General features: G+C 47.0%; 1 long non-coding RNA gene across 1 annotated transcript; it reads right to left on the minus strand.

Annotated features, from left to right (window-relative positions):
• Positions 1-7,290: 7,290 nt before the first annotated feature.
• On the minus strand, positions 7,291-15,382 carry LOC141131291 (uncharacterized). Its single transcript, XR_012242727.1, has 2 exons — positions 13,157-15,382; positions 7,291-7,426 (listed from the first exon to the last, which is right to left on the minus strand). It is a non-coding gene; the product is annotated as an uncharacterized lncRNA (long non-coding RNA).
• Positions 15,383-15,741: the final 359 nt, after the last annotated feature.

The raw sequence follows: 15,741 nt of genomic DNA on the forward strand, positions 1-15,741 counted from the left end.
TCTCTTTAATTGAGTACTGACCTTACCGTAAAATATGGGCACAATTTGCTAAGCTGTCTAGTAGAGCTGCAAGATTAATTTGGTAAAAAATCACGATCCCGATTCAACCCCCCCCTCCCGATCTTAATCCAGCATTTCCAGGATTCATGTAACAAGTGCAGAGCCGTTCCCTGCTCACTCATAGCTGTAAAAAAAAGAAAAAAAAGCCTTTGGCAAAGTTTATCACAACATTGCTTAGCACTGAGAGATAAAAGAAACCTTGTATCATTTGGTTCTTTTAGATCAAAGGGATGAACTTCGGTCTGCAAATGAGGTCAGATTAACTGCTTAAAGACTAATGCCCCGTACACATGATCGGACATTCCGACAACAAAATCCATGGATTTTTTCCAACGGATGTTGGCTCAAACTTGTCTTGCATACACACGGTCACACAAATCTTGTCAGAAATTCCGAACGTCAAGAACGTGGTGACGTACGATGAGCCGAGAAAAATGAAGTTCAATAGCCAGTGCAGCTCTTCTGCTTGATTCCAAGCATGCATGGAACTTTGTGCATCGGAATTGTGTACACATGATCGGAATTTATGGCCAAGGATTTTGTGGTCGGAAAATTTGAGATCCAGATCTCAAATTTTGTGTGACGGAAATTCCGACGGAAAAATGTCCGATGGAGCCTACACACGGTCAGAATTTCCGATAACAAGCTCTCATCGAACATTTTCCGTCGGAAGATCTGACTGTGTGTACGGGGCATAAACCTTTTTTCTGACACTTGTCGCTTACAAGTTAAAATCTGTATTTTTTTGTTAGAAAATTACAAAATAAATGGATATGTACAGCGCCGCGCTAAACCAAAAAAACTAAGATAGCAGCTAACACACCTGTAGACTCTAGGTAGATAGTGAAAAAATACATAAAAAGTGTAGCGCTACAAACTGACAAACAAAAAATTAAGTGCATATACACAATGAATAAACCTAGAATGAACTAAGTATGACCATAAATATCGATTACATAATATGAATGTGCTTACCTGCAAAAAATAAATGAATCAATAAATAATAAACCTAATTAGTAAAAGCAGTGACTAAAAATGAAAATAGTGACAACTCCAAAAAGTCCTTAATTAATTAAAAAGAAAAACAGTGACAGTCCATAATATAGAAAAAAAATGTGAGAAAACACCACCAAAAGTCTATGAAGGTTGCACGTGGTAAAAATTAGATAAGTGACTCCCAGGTTCACAGGTGAGTGGATGATTGGTTCCAGGATCTAATGGTAAGTCAAAACTAGGAAGACCACAAGTGAACAGAAGATCTAGATCGGTGCCGGGGCCATCACCCAGAAACAACTGGAGGCTTACTGGAAATAAATGACCTGAGATGACATACGTCATACAAGTCAAAAGGGCTTGTTGACCATCTAGTCAAAATGATATAATTTGTCAGATGTCGTCAGCATACGGTGGGAAGGGAAGGTAACATCACAGCTTTCTCATCCATAGGCAATCCGACACAGGCCAAACGAATAGTTCACATGCCATGCGAGGAGTAAAAAAGCTCACATATTGTGATAACGTTTAAAACACTGGTTTATTAAAAGTAATTAAAAAACAAACTCACATGTTGGAAGAACAGAAAACAGCTTAAAACATCATATAGCGGGGGGCGTGGCCTGGACGGAGACCGAGATGGCAGCATAAGCCAAGAGCTCCTGCGATCCGGGGACAGATCTTAGCTTGAAGGGGAGCCCACACCCTGAATTCAGCATGAGCAGATCCACCCGGAGTTCCTCATCGTCTCGGATCACATTAGATCCAGGTACGCAGCTGAGCAGAAACATCCCTGACATATTTCGCACCCAAAGACTGTCCGCACACGCGGCCTCACAGGCCCAGGCTCCGGCCTCTCCTACTGAGCTATCCGACATGCAGACCATGAGTTCTGTCACTCCCACAACCGATGCCGGACGAGCACACATGCTAAACCTGTTCGACCTGGAAAAAGTAGCATCGGACATTAAAAGCACGGTGACGGCAGCTATTGCTGACTTAAAGTCGGACATGCAGGCGATCGCACACCGCATTGACACGGTAGAACAAACAACCGTGACTCACGCAGCAGCCATCCGCCAGGTCCAATCTGCCTATGACTCACAACTCTCCCAAATGTTCGATCTCCATAGGCACGTCGAGGACCTCGATAATCGCGGCCGACGCCATAACATAAGAGTAAGGGGGATACCTGAAAGTATTGATCCAAACTCAATACAGCAAACCCTGTGTACTCTATTCAATGACCTAATAGGACGACCTGCAGACTCACCCATAGATATGGAGAGGGCCCACCGTGCTCTACGCCCCCAGCCCAGGGAGAATGAACCACCCAGAGATATTGTGTGTTGTCTGGTTAACTTTCCCCTTAAAGAGGAAATCCTACGGAAAGCCAGGGAAAGAGGCCGAGTAATCTTTAATGGGACCGAAGTAAAGCTTTTTCAGGACTTATCACAGATTACACTACAAAACAGAAGAGCCCTAAGACCTTTATTAGATGCACTACGCGCCAGGAACATCCAGTATCGCTGGAAATTTCCCTTTGCCCTAACTGCGTCCACCAGGGGACGCTCTGCCATTCTCCGCACACCAGAGGACCTGAAGAACTTCTGCGATCAACTCGATATCCCACGGATTGAACTTCCGGAATGGTATGACCTCTTCTTCCCCTCGGAACCATGGCATCCGGTTACCCTCAACCCATCCCCGAAAGCACCACGCCAGAGAACACGCAGACGCAAGGCAGGATCGGCATCCCCGAAAGCACACTCATCTCGTCGAGATCTCTACCAACGAAGCCCTGCTTGTGCTCCGTTGTCCCCCCCGGGACGCAATCATCCGGAGGACTGACGTCACCCGCCCAGCCATGCCGCAGCAGCAGTGAGTTACTGTCTTAACCCCCGATGAACACTTCCCCCTGATCTCCTATCGTGCTTTAAGCTATACATCAGGAATGCAACTACTTGTTATCCCCTGACATTTCTCACCCTCACCCGATTCGCCCCTACCCGACTTTTCCCTTGTATGAGATACAGGCACTTTCTCACGCCTCACAAACTGGTCAAGTCTCCCTCTGGAAAATGACATTCAGGACTCAGAAGATCAGATCTTCAAATCCCCCCCTCCCCCCCTCCCCCCTTTTTTTTTTTTTTTTTCTGTTCTTTTTAGGCCTTGAGTAATCTTGCCGGGGGTGGAGGTACAGCAGACCTTACCGATCTTTTCCACAAATGCACACACCCCAAAATCACTTAACTCGAATAGCTTACAGAACAGACTGGGGTCTGCCTTCCCTCTACCTCCATAAGATAAGGTTGAGTACTCCTTCATTATCCACAATAGAAGATAAAGCATGTATATCATTAACAGTTAAAAACAATGTTTAAAGAGCGATATCATTAAGGTAAACGATTTTATGTATTTAGCAAAGGTAAACGCATGACTATCCTGACCACCAGGGACGGGGTCCTTACCCGATCCGAAGAGCCCCTTAGGGGGGTTCCAACCTTTCACTTTGATTTTAACCATTTCCCACGCAACCTACACTTGTAGTGGGTAGGAGAGTTTTCACTAACCCGGACGTCCCTGGTCCTCAGTGAGCTATCCACCTATCACAGGAACTAGAACACATACAATAAGCTCTACCTGATGAATGGGTTCCCCATAGGGGGTATCTAATAAGCTATAACCTTACAACCTCTTGATTGCGCATTATGATCCTGACGTTCAAATGTGGATAAAAATTTTTTTTCTTCTTTCTTTTTAGTATCCCCTGTCCCACACCATCCATCCTCCCTTTCCCTCCTTCCTTCCTTCCCTCTTCCTCCCAACGCCCCCTACATCATATTCCCCCCACCCATCCAGCCCTCCCCTCCTTCATCCTCACCCTTGACCCCCCTCACGAGAACTGCCATTCTAGCTTTCACCTCTAAAGATAGTGATTAGCTTTCCGCCTAGCAGGGAAAAATTTATGTTCGATATATCTCCCACAATGTGCACCGGATAGCGGTTATCAGTATTCTTGTTATTATTTTTAGGTCTGTTCTAGGGGGATTACACTGTTATTTTCTCCTCTATGTTGGATAAGCTCAATACATGGCTGATTAGGTAACGGATACAACCTATAGGCTACCTCTACTATGTTGTATTAAGTTTTTGTTTTTCTGAGGATTGTATTATGTTTCTATTCACGGATCACTTTACCGTGACACCGGTGGTTCAATAGTAGAATATAATGTTAAGTGGGCTCCCCCTTAAAATCACATAAACACAAAACTATAAACCTTCAACTTATATTTCTCCACTTAAGCAGAGAGGCGGATCTGTCCCCCGATCCACACCCGATCGAGGTTCCCCGTCTTTTCTCGCTCCCCCACACAGCAAGTCCCTAAGGACACCAGCTGATACTCCAGAACTCCTTTTTTCTCCCCCTAGGCAAGGCAGATTTTCTAAACCTCGCCTCTGGTGTATCCTCCCTACTCGATTCCTACCTTCTCCCTTGTCTTATTTTACCCTACTTACTCCTCTTTTTTCTCTCCTCCTCTTCTTACCACTTCCTTTTCTCGTTCCCTTCCTTCGTTGCTCCCTACACTCTAAACCAACTTTTACTTTATTTCTCTGCATCCCTCCTCTCCCTCTCTTCTCTTCTCTTCCCCCTCCTTTTTCTTCTCCCTCCCTTTGCTATTTTTCTCTCTTTTTTGTTCGGCTTCTTGGCTCCGGGGGTTCACTAACCCTGTTCAGCCCCCCCCCTGACAACCCTCCCACATTATCCTCCACGACTTACCGAATTGCACTTTGGTGGGGCCTGACCCCCAGACGCAAACAAGTGTATAACCATGCACTCAAAATCATTACCTGATCTTTCATTAACGCTAAAATGTATATCCCTCAACGTGAAAGGTCTTAACCTTCCTGAGAAACGCTCCCAGGTCTTGACATCTCTCTCTAAACATAAAGCCCATTTTATTTTTTTGCAAGAGACCCACTTCCGCTCCGACACAATACCTAAGCTTACCAACAATACATATCGTATAGCTCACCACGCCACTAACCCAGATGCCAAAACGAAAGGTGTCTCAATATTAATCTCCAAACATGCAAACTTTTTACTCTCAGACTCATTAATTGACCCGGCGGGTAGATATATCTTCCTTAAAGGGAAATACGCAAATAAACCAATCACATTGGCAAACGTCTATTGTCCCAATGAACATCAAGTCTCCTTCTTCAGAGACATCTGCGACCGACTGACAACCTTCCAGGAAGGATTAGTTCTCCTTGGAGGAGATTTCAACGTACCCCTAAATCCACTAATGGACTCATCATCAGGCTCTTCTGCCCTAACATACAAGGCCCTACGCCAGATCAAAACCCAATTGCAAAACCTGACTCTTCATGACACATGGCGCACACTATCACCCACAGTAAAAGATTACACATTTTTCTCTGCCCCACACCAAAAATATTCCAGAATAGACTATTTTTTCCTCTCCCAATCCGATCTCTCTTTTTTAAATCAGTCTACGATAGAACCCATGTTTTTATCAGACCACCACCCCATCACGGTCACTTTAACCTTCCCTGAAATCCACCCCCGAACTAAAGTATGGCGATTTAACCCTTCACTGCTGGGGGATCCGGTCTCCCTAGATCACATACGCACATGCATCCTCAACTACTTTGCTGAGAATGCGTCACCTGAAATATCTCCTATCTCCCTATGGGAAGCTCATAAGTGTGTGGTCCGGGGGGAGCTGATGTCACTGGCAGCTAAAACCAAAAAACGGAACCAAGAACTTATTAACTCACTTATCGGAACAATTAAATCCCTGGAAAGAGCACACAAACAGACACAAGCAGCCGCCACTTTACAAGAACTATCCCACGCACGCTCTCTCTTAAAAATAGAACTGGACAGACGCTCTAGTAGACGCTACATTCTCTCCCAGAGAATCTTTTACGAGCAAGGGAACAAGTGTGGTCGCCTGCTGGCACGTTCGGTCCAATCTTCTAAAACCTCTACCAGAATACATCACCTACGCAATTCCAATCTCATCTCATGGTCAAGAACGAGGAAATAGCTAGAGAATTTGAGACTTTTTACTCAAAACTATATAACTTATGTCCTGATCAAAGGTCTCAAAACGCACAGAAAACCCGATCTGACCTCATTAAATCCTTCCTCTCCAAATATAGCCCCAAGCCTATATCACCCCAACTTAAACTAGAACTTGATAAACCCATATCTTTAACTGAAATTGCTGTGGCAATTAAACAAATGAAACTTGGCAAAAGCCCTGGTCCCGACGGATACACTCTCCAATACTATAAAACATTCGCAGACATTCTTTCCCCTACACTCTTAGCCACATTCAACACATTAGCTGATGCCCAATTTGATCCCTCCAGAATGCTAATGGCCCATATCACGGTCATACCAAAAGAGGGTAAAGATCCTTCATTAGTCGCGAACTACAGGCCAATATCCCTATTAAACGTAGACATCAAATTGTACGCAAAAATCCTTGCTATTAGACTACTCCCCTTAATACCAAACCTTATATCCCTGGACCAGGTAGGGTTTGTCCCGGGTAGAGAAGCCCGAGACAACGTAATCCGCACGTTAAACTTACACCACTGGATTACGGCCACTAAAACCCAGGGCTTTCTTCTCTCTCTAGACGCCGAGAAGGCGTTTGACAGGGTGGCCTGGGACTACATGTACGAAACTCTCTCGGCGATTGGGATCGGAAACCGTATGCTTTCCTCTATTATGGCCCTGTACTCTGGTCCCTCCGCTGCAGTTAGAGTCAACGGCCTCCTGTCAGGCGCCTTCTCGGTCAAGAACGGGACACGTCAGGGATGCCCCCTATCACCACTTCTATATATCCTCACTTTAGAGCCCTTCCTCAACAAACTAAGAAACAATCCTGATATTCGGGGTATTGTGGTAAAAGGGAGAGAGTACAAGGTTGCGGCATTCGCCGACGACATTTTACTCTCACTACAAGCTCCCCGTGTCTCTCTCCCAAATCTTCTACAGGAAATCGATCTCTTTAACAAAATATCCAACTTAAAGATCAACCACACTAAATCACAGGCCCTGAATATCTCACTTCCCCCCCAAGAAGTGACAAGCTGCCAGGAATCCTTTCCGTTTCAATGGCAAAAAAATGCCCTTACCTACCTGGGAATACAAATCCCACCCATTTTATCAAACCTATACACACTGAACTTCCAGGTAGCTCTTCTTAAAGCCCAAAATTTCCTTAAGGAATGGAAGACGTTAAATGTTTCCTGGTTTGGACGAGCAGCTTTAATTAAAATGCTTATCTTACCGCGCCTTCTTTACCTCATACAAACAATACCTATAGCCCTACTGTCACGTACCTTACAGCGGAGTCTGAAATGACGAGGGCGGCCTCTTGCACGGTCCCGGTCCTAGCGTCCCTGGAGGTTGAGACAGGGTTGCTAGGGCGGCGGAAGGGTGCAGGTGCCTGCTGGCAGGATCAGAAGCCCAGAGGTCTTCGGAAGGAAGCTGAGGTGCTGATTCCTGGATGGATGCAGGAGAGGTCCAGCAGAGGAACTTGCAGGGTCACGGCAGGCAGGAGTTGGCAACGTGCTGGCAACGAGGTACACAATCGGCAGGCAGAGACGTGGTCAGGGACTGGCGGAGGTTGGCAACGAACTGGCAGCGGGGTACCGAATCAGGAGACAGAGCCGTAGTCAGGAGTCTAAGCCGGGTTCAATACAGGAAGCAAGGCAGGCAGAGATGTAGGGGTGATCCGAGAGGGTAGTCAAGGCAAGCAGAGGTTCAAGATCAGGGTCAAGTAAACAAGGCAACAGCAAGGGTTCAGGAACGAGCTGAGACAATCCAGCATTGATGCTAGTCTGCTGATCGTTTAAATAGGGCGCCTTGCGCCGTGATTCGTTGGAGTGCGGGCGTGCACACGCTGACGTGCCCTCGTTCGTACGATCGCATCGCGTGCGTACCTAGTCCGGGGCTCGCTCGTTCTTCCCGTACGTCCGGCTGGCACCCGGGAACGAGCGTTTGTGATGGTTCTCTGACATTGCCCCCTCCTTAAGGGCAGCCTCCGGATGCCCACCTGAGACCTCCTTTCCGGATGAGCATGATGAAAGGCTTGTATGAGTCTTGGGGCATGGAGGTTTGCTTCTGGTTCCCAGGAGTTTTCTTCTGGGCCAAAACCCTTCCACTTAATTAAATATTGATTTTGTCCCCGCCTTCTCCTGCAATCTACAATGGTCTCAATTTCGAACTCTTCTTCCCCATTTACCATTATGGCCTCTGGGGGCCCTCTTTCACGACCAGGAAAGGGATTAACCACATCAGGCTTCAACAAGGAGGTATGAAACACAGGGTGAATCCTAAAGGAGTCGGGAAGTTCGAGCTCATAAGCCACTGGATTAATTTTTCTCTTGACCGGAAAGGGTCCTAGGTATTTAGGTCCCAATTTCTTGGATGGGCAGGTAAGTTTTAGATTCAAAGTTGACAGCCACACACGATCACCAACCTTCAAATCCAGTTCTCCCCTCCTCTTTCTATCAAAGAACCTCTTATTAACCTCTTGTGCTTTGGCAATGGTATCCTTTAACACCTGGTTATTGGTAGCAAAGAAATTTAATCTGTCCTGAACTGCAGGCAAAGGAGAGTCCGGAATCAATGTAGGCAAGAAGGAAGGATGAAACCCGTAGTTGGAGAAGAAGGGTGATTGGTTGGTGGCAGTATGAGCAGAGTTGTTAAATGCAAATTCTGCCAGTGGCAGAAGTGAGGCCCAATCTTCTTGGGAGAAGGAGGTGAAGCAACGCAGATATTGCTCTAGCGTTTGGTTGGTACGCTCAGTCTGTCCGTTGGACTGGGGATGATAAGCCGAAGAAAAGTTGAGTTTGATGCCCAGCGCTTCGCACAGTGCTTTCCAAAATCTTGAAGTAAACTGTACTCCTCGATCCGAGACGATGTCACTAGGGATTCCATGCAGTCTGACAACTTCTTTAACAAAGACTTTAGCAGTTTCAATTGCTGATGGGGTCCCTTTCATAGGGATGAAATGTGACATCCTGGAGAGGCGGTCTACCACTACAAAAATAGATGAGAACCCCTCTGATGGAGGGAGCTCTACGATAAAGTCCATTGCGATTTTATCCCAGGGTCTCTCAGGGATGGGTAGAGGTCTTAATAGTCCCCATGCTTTGTTCTTGCTGTTCTTGTTCCTGAGACAGATTGAACATGAGCCAACATATTTCCTGCAGTCCTTTGCTAAACTAGGCCACCAGAAATGTCTCTGGATCAAATCCATGGTCTTGTATCCCCCAAAATGGCCGGCTAGTGGGTAGTCATGACACACTTGTAGGATGGTGGTACGTAAATTCTGTGGTATGAAAATTTTATTACCCCGCCAATAGACCCCATCGTTCTCCTGAAGGTCTGCATCCGGAGACAGAGAGACTTCCCTGGAAGCTTGACGGATCTGTGACATTAGGTCGGTTTGCATAAGTAGAAAATTTCCAGCCTGCAGGATAGTATCAGTTTGAGGTGGAACTTCAACTTCTGTAAACATACGCGATAACGCGTCAGGTTTCACATTCTTGGAGCCAGGCCGGTAGGTTATGTGGAAGTTAAACCGTGAAAAAAAAAGAGCCCACCTTGCTTGTCTGGGCCTGAGGCGTTTGGCGGTCCTGAGGTATTCCAAATTCTTGTGATCCGTGAAGATCAGTATTGGGTGTGTTGCTCCTTCCAAGAGGTACCGCCACTCTTCTAGAGCCAATTTGATTGCCAACAGTTCTCGGTCCCCCACATCATAGTTCCTCTCTGAAGGTCCCAACTTCTTTGAGAAGAAGGCCACAGGGTGCATTAGATTCTTGGGTCCTTGGCGCTGGGACAGGATGGCCCCTACGGCGCTTTCTGAGGCGTCCACCTCCAGGATGTATGGAAGAGCGGGGTCAGGGTGCTTTAATAACGGAGCTGAGGTAAAAAGTCCCTTTAACTTATCAAAGGCAGCTTGGGCTGCCTCTGTCCATTGAAAACGGTTCTGTTTCTTGGTGAGCTGGGTGATGGGCATGATGATACCAGAGAAGTTTTTAATGAACTTTCTGTAGAAATTAGAGAAGCCGACGAACCGTTGTACCCCTTTCTTATCAGTGGGAGGTGGCCAGGACGTTATGGCTGCGACTTTTTGAGGATCCATTGCCATACCTCCTGTAGAAATCACCAGTCCGAGGAAGTGGATGGTCTGTCGTTCGAATTCGCATTTTTCGGCCTTGGCATAGAGTCCATTCTGTCTTAGCCTCAGAAGGACTTGTTTCACATGGACACGGTGAAGATCTAGAGAGGCTGAGAAAACTAGGATATCGTCTAGGTAGACGATCATGAATAGATCTAGAAAGTCTCTGAATATATTATTCACAAAATGCTGGAAGGTTGCTGGAGCATTGCATAATCCGAAGGGCATGACGAGGTATTCAAAGTGGCCAAAACGAGTCCGGAAGGCCGTTTTCCACTCGTCTCCTTCCCTGACTCTGATCAGATTGTAAGCACCTCGTAAATCCAACTTGGTGAAGACTCTTGCAGAGCGGAGTCTCTGGAGCAATTCTGGAATCAGAGGCAAGGGGTAGCGATTTTTAACGGTGATCCGGTTTAACTCTCTGTAATCCACACATGGACGGAGCGAATGGTCTTTCTTTTCGACAAAGAATATTCCTGCCCCGGCTGGTGATGTTGAGTGACGGATGAACCCCTTCTTGAGGTTCTCATTCACGTAGTCTCTTAGGACTGCGAGTTCAGGCTCTGACAGAGAAAAGATCCTCCCAAATGGAATTTCTGCCCCTGGTAAAAGTTCAATCGGGCAATCGTAGGCCCGGTGCGGGGGAAGAGTATCGGCTTTCTGCTTGTCGAAAACATCCAAGAAATCATGGTACACGGATGGGACAAGGTCTTGGGATTCGGATACTGATTTGAGACAACCAATAACTGGAGCTGTGGTGTGGAGAATCTGGAGACAGTTTTTGAGACAGTAGGAGGATTGAAAGACTACCTGGCCGGTTGTCCAGTCTATCTGTGGGTTATGTGCTTGTAACCATGGTATTCCTAAGATGATCGGAAAAAGTGGTGAGGATATAACGTCCAGGCACAACAGTTCTTGGTGATTGGGTAAGATGTCGGCAGGCAAAGGTTGGGTTTCTTGGATGATAGGCCCAGATTTGATGTTGGACCCATCAGCTAATCGGATGAACAGTTTATGTTGCTTCGATCGCAGCGGGATGTTGTGTTGCAGGGCAAAGGCACGGTCAATGAAGCAACTGCAGGCACCGGAGTCAATTATGGCCTGGATCTGAAGCACCCCTTCTGGAAGCTGTAGAGAAACAGGAACAGCAATGTGAGTCATTCTTGCTGGAGTTAATGCATAACGATCAAGAAGAGGAGAGTCACACTTACGGGTCTTGTTGGGACACATATTGGCGTAATGACCGGCTTCCCCACAGTAGAGACAAAGGTTATTCATACGACGGCGTTGTTTTTCTTCCGGAGTCAAGGGTGCACGAAGCACACCCAACTGCATTGGTTCTGGAGGTTCAGTGGTAGGAGCAGACAGTGGGGGTGTGGAGGTAGGTAGGCGACTGGGTACTCTGGGTAGCATCCACATGGGCCGATACTGGCTGGTCCTTTCAGATCTTCGCTCCCTCAGCCGGCGATCGATCTGAATGGACAGTTGAATTAGTCCTTCGAGGGAATCGGGGATCCCCACACGAGCTAGTTCATCTTTGAGTGCCTCCGAAAGCCCTGAACGGAACTGAAAACGGAGAGCGGCGTCGTTCCAATGTGTTTCAGTACTCCACCGTTTAAAGTCTGTAACATAGTCCTCCACGGGCCTACGACCCTGTTGGAGGGTGTGGAGGCTGGCCTCGGCGGTGGTAGTACGCTGGGGATCATCATACAGTTTGGCCATTTCATCCAAAAAAGAGTCCATGGTACCCAGCAAGGGACTGGCCTGTTCCAGTAAATGATGGGCCCAGGTTTGAGGTTCTCCCTGCAGTAATGAAATGATGAACCCCACCTTGGTACTCTCCAAAGAAAAGGTGCGGGGCTGAAGCAAGAAGTACAAATGACAGGCATTCCTGAAGGCACGGAATTTGCTGCGGTCACCCATAAACTTCTCCGGGGCAGGAACTCGTGGTTCTGGGGGTGGCACCACTACTGTGGGTGTAGAAACTGGAGTTGATGATGCAGGTGCTGTGACCTGAGGTGCTGAGATGTTTGGAGAGAGAGATTCCACTCGTTGTTCAAGTCGCTGGTAGCCATCTTGCAGGCCCTGAACTGCCTGGGTGAGATTTGCGATCTGTTGACACAGAGCGTCCATAGCTGAGGCCCCCCTTTCAGACTCCATTTTGGCTGGATTGTACTGTCACGTACCTTACAGCGGAGTCTGAAATGACGAGGGCGGCCTCTTGCACGGTCCCGGTCCTAGCGTCCCTGGAGGTTGAGACAGGGTTGCTAGGGCGGCGGAAGGGTGCAGGTGCCTGCTGGCAGGATCAGAAGCCCAGAGGTCTTCGGAAGGAAGCTGAGGTGCTGATTCCTGGATGGATGCAGGAGAGGTCCAGCAGAGGAACTTGCAGGGTCACGGCAGGCAGGAGTTGGCAACGTGCTGGCAACGAGGTACACAATCGGCAGGCAGAGACGTGGTCAGGGACTGGCGGAGGTTGGCAACGAACTGGCAGCGGGGTACCGAATCAGGAGACAGAGCCGTAGTCAGGAGTCTAAGCCGGGTTCAATACAGGAAGCAAGGCAGGCAGAGATGTAGGGGTGATCCGAGAGGGTAGTCAAGGCAAGCAGAGGTTCAAGATCAGGGTCAAGTAAACAAGGCAACAGCAAGGGTTCAGGAACGAGCTGAGACAATCCAGCATTGATGCTAGTCTGCTGATCGTTTAAATAGGGCGCCTTGCGCCGTGATTCGTTGGAGTGCGGGCGTGCACACGCTGACGTGCCCTCGTTCGTACGATCGCATCGCGTGCGTACCTAGTCCGGGGCTCGCTCGTTCTTCCCGTACGTCCGGCTGGCACCCGGGAACGAGCGTTTGTGATGGTTCTCTGACACCTACCAATTAACTTTTTCACAACATATCAAAAAATATGCTCAACTTTTTTATGGAGGGACTCCCCCCCCCGCATTAAATATTCTAGACTCACCTTACCCAAATCCAGGGGCGGAATAGGACTGCCGGATCTGAACAAATACTATAGTGCAAGCCATCTCACGAGGATAGCGGATTGGAATATCCACTCCCTTAAGAAATCCTGGATTCCCCTAGAAAATGCTGTGTCACATCTTCCTTTACACTTAATCCCATGGTTACCCCCTAAGCACTGGCCACAATCAATAATGACACACCCACTAATCTATCCATCCCTATTAGCATTCAAAAAAGCATCACTTAAGGGGAACTTAGCCTCAATCCCGGGCCCCTTAACTTCCTTGAGAGGAAATCCTGATTTCCCCCCAGGCTCCCACACTAACTTTCTACAGAAAGAATGGCCACATGAAGACGTTCTAATCATGCACTTCTATCAGGATGGGAAAATCATGCCCCATGAAAAACTCATAGAAATATCCAAAACCTCGGCATTTTCCTTCTGGACTTACAGGCAAATCAGACACTTTCTGGAATCCCACGCCAATCAAACCCACGGGATTAAACAGCTCACTCAGTTTGAAACCCTGTGTCACCGTAAAATCCCACAAAGACACCTCATCTCTCTTCTGTACACTCTGCTAAATGACCCCTTGACACCCACAATCTCACCTTCTCAGAGTGCATGGAACAGAGACCTTCCGACACCCTTAACTAATGAGGAATGGAATAAGGTCCATGAGTACATACACAAAGGTTCTCTGAATGTAACTACACAAGAAAATGGATACAAGATAGCTACTAGGTGGTATAGAACCCCCTCCAGACTTCACAAATTCAAATCCACTATCCCCAACACTTGCTGGCGTTGTGGAGTGGAGGTGGGTACAATGCTCCACATATGGTGGGACTGCGCAATCCTCCAGCCCTTTTGGAAGGAGGTTCACAAATTAATAACACAAATTACCACATTTACTCTTGACTATACCCCAGCCCAATACCTTCTACACCATACCTCATTATCCAAACGAAACTACTTCAAATCCCTAGCGATGCATCTGGTGAATGCTGCTAGATTATGCATCCCTAAACACTGGCAATCGACATCGGTTCCATCAATTGGTGAATGGTGTACAAGAATTTCCAAAACGAAAGACATGGAAGAGCTCATTCACGTTTCTCAGGATAGGGCTCAGAAGTTCACGGCCACATGGTCCTGTTGGATACACTTCACGACCACTGAGAGATACCGCCAATACCTTCCACGAGCCTCCACACAAACATAACCGTGTTCATTCAGGAAGGCACCCCTGCTGGTGCCTCTCCTGTAGGGTTTGGGGGGGGAGGACTTGGTTACACCCCGGAGCCACCCTCTTCTATTGTCATTTGCCTTACTTCCAAACGTAACCCTCTCTACCCCCTCTTTTCTTTAATATACACCTCATTCATCACACTAAACCCTTTCCCCTTTCCTCCCTACCTAATACGACTCTCTTTAACCCATGATTCACTTTAGGCTCCCACATCTACAATCCTGGGGGTCTACCCACCTTTTCATCCTGTCCCCTCTTTACTATTTTACTCTTTCACCTCAAAGAACTCCACACTTATTCTCTTGAGTACTCCCCCCATCCCTTCTTTCCCCGCTTTTCTTTTTTTTTTTTTTCCCTCCCTCTTCCCTCTTCCCCCTCCTTCTCTACCCCCTTTCCCTTTTCTCCTCTCCTTTCCTCTTCTCTTTTCTTTTTAGACTATTCTATTCTCCCTTCTTTAGTTTGCAACCATTGTACAGTGGTCTTATGTATACTAGGCCCTTTGATGAGGGCACCCACTTGTCGATCCGGGAACTTCGAGACATTTAACATTTATGCCCGGAGGGGTCTCGACGTTCTCTGAACCCTTACCCGGGACTGGCCCGGTGCTCGGCTCTCCCCTTAATACTCGCCGAATGATGATGTGAGTGGGGGGAGCTCGGCGCTGGAATATAACATCTTGTTGAGAAATTCCACGTTTTTGCTTCCAACATTAACATAAATCTCTCTCCAGATCAACCGCCTACTAACATTTTGTTGGAAAACATATGAATCCAATGTTATTTGTTCTTTAAGCTAAATGACTTTTGTACAAGATTCTATGTACGATTTCTGTATGTGATATATTTTTCTCTTCACAATAAAATCTTTATGGAAAAAAAAAAAAACATCATATAGCGGCAATCGTGAGGGGTTCACCCGACATGTTTCAGCTAAGAAGCTGATCTATATTCTAAGCAAAACAATTTCTCATTTTATCCAGAATCTTGCAGCTCTACTGTCTAGTGCAGATTCTGTTATTAATTTTGTTGCTCAATTTTTTACAGTTAAAAGAAAAAAAAAATACATGGCCTGCCCTCACCCTAGCTAGCACACAAAGACTTACATCTACCTTTAGTATTGGGCCACATCTCCAATATAAAGAAATTGAAGTGGGCTGCTCCTTTACACTCGTCCTGTCCCAAGGGTCACTGGGCTTTTCTGCAGCACTGGTGTCCCAGCGGGAAGTGCCGATCACCTTT

The sequence above is a fragment of the Aquarana catesbeiana genome, linkage group LG03, assembly GCF_042186555.1.
Source record: "Aquarana catesbeiana isolate 2022-GZ linkage group LG03, ASM4218655v1, whole genome shotgun sequence".
Taxonomy (NCBI): Eukaryota; Metazoa; Chordata; class Amphibia; order Anura; family Ranidae; genus Aquarana; species Aquarana catesbeiana.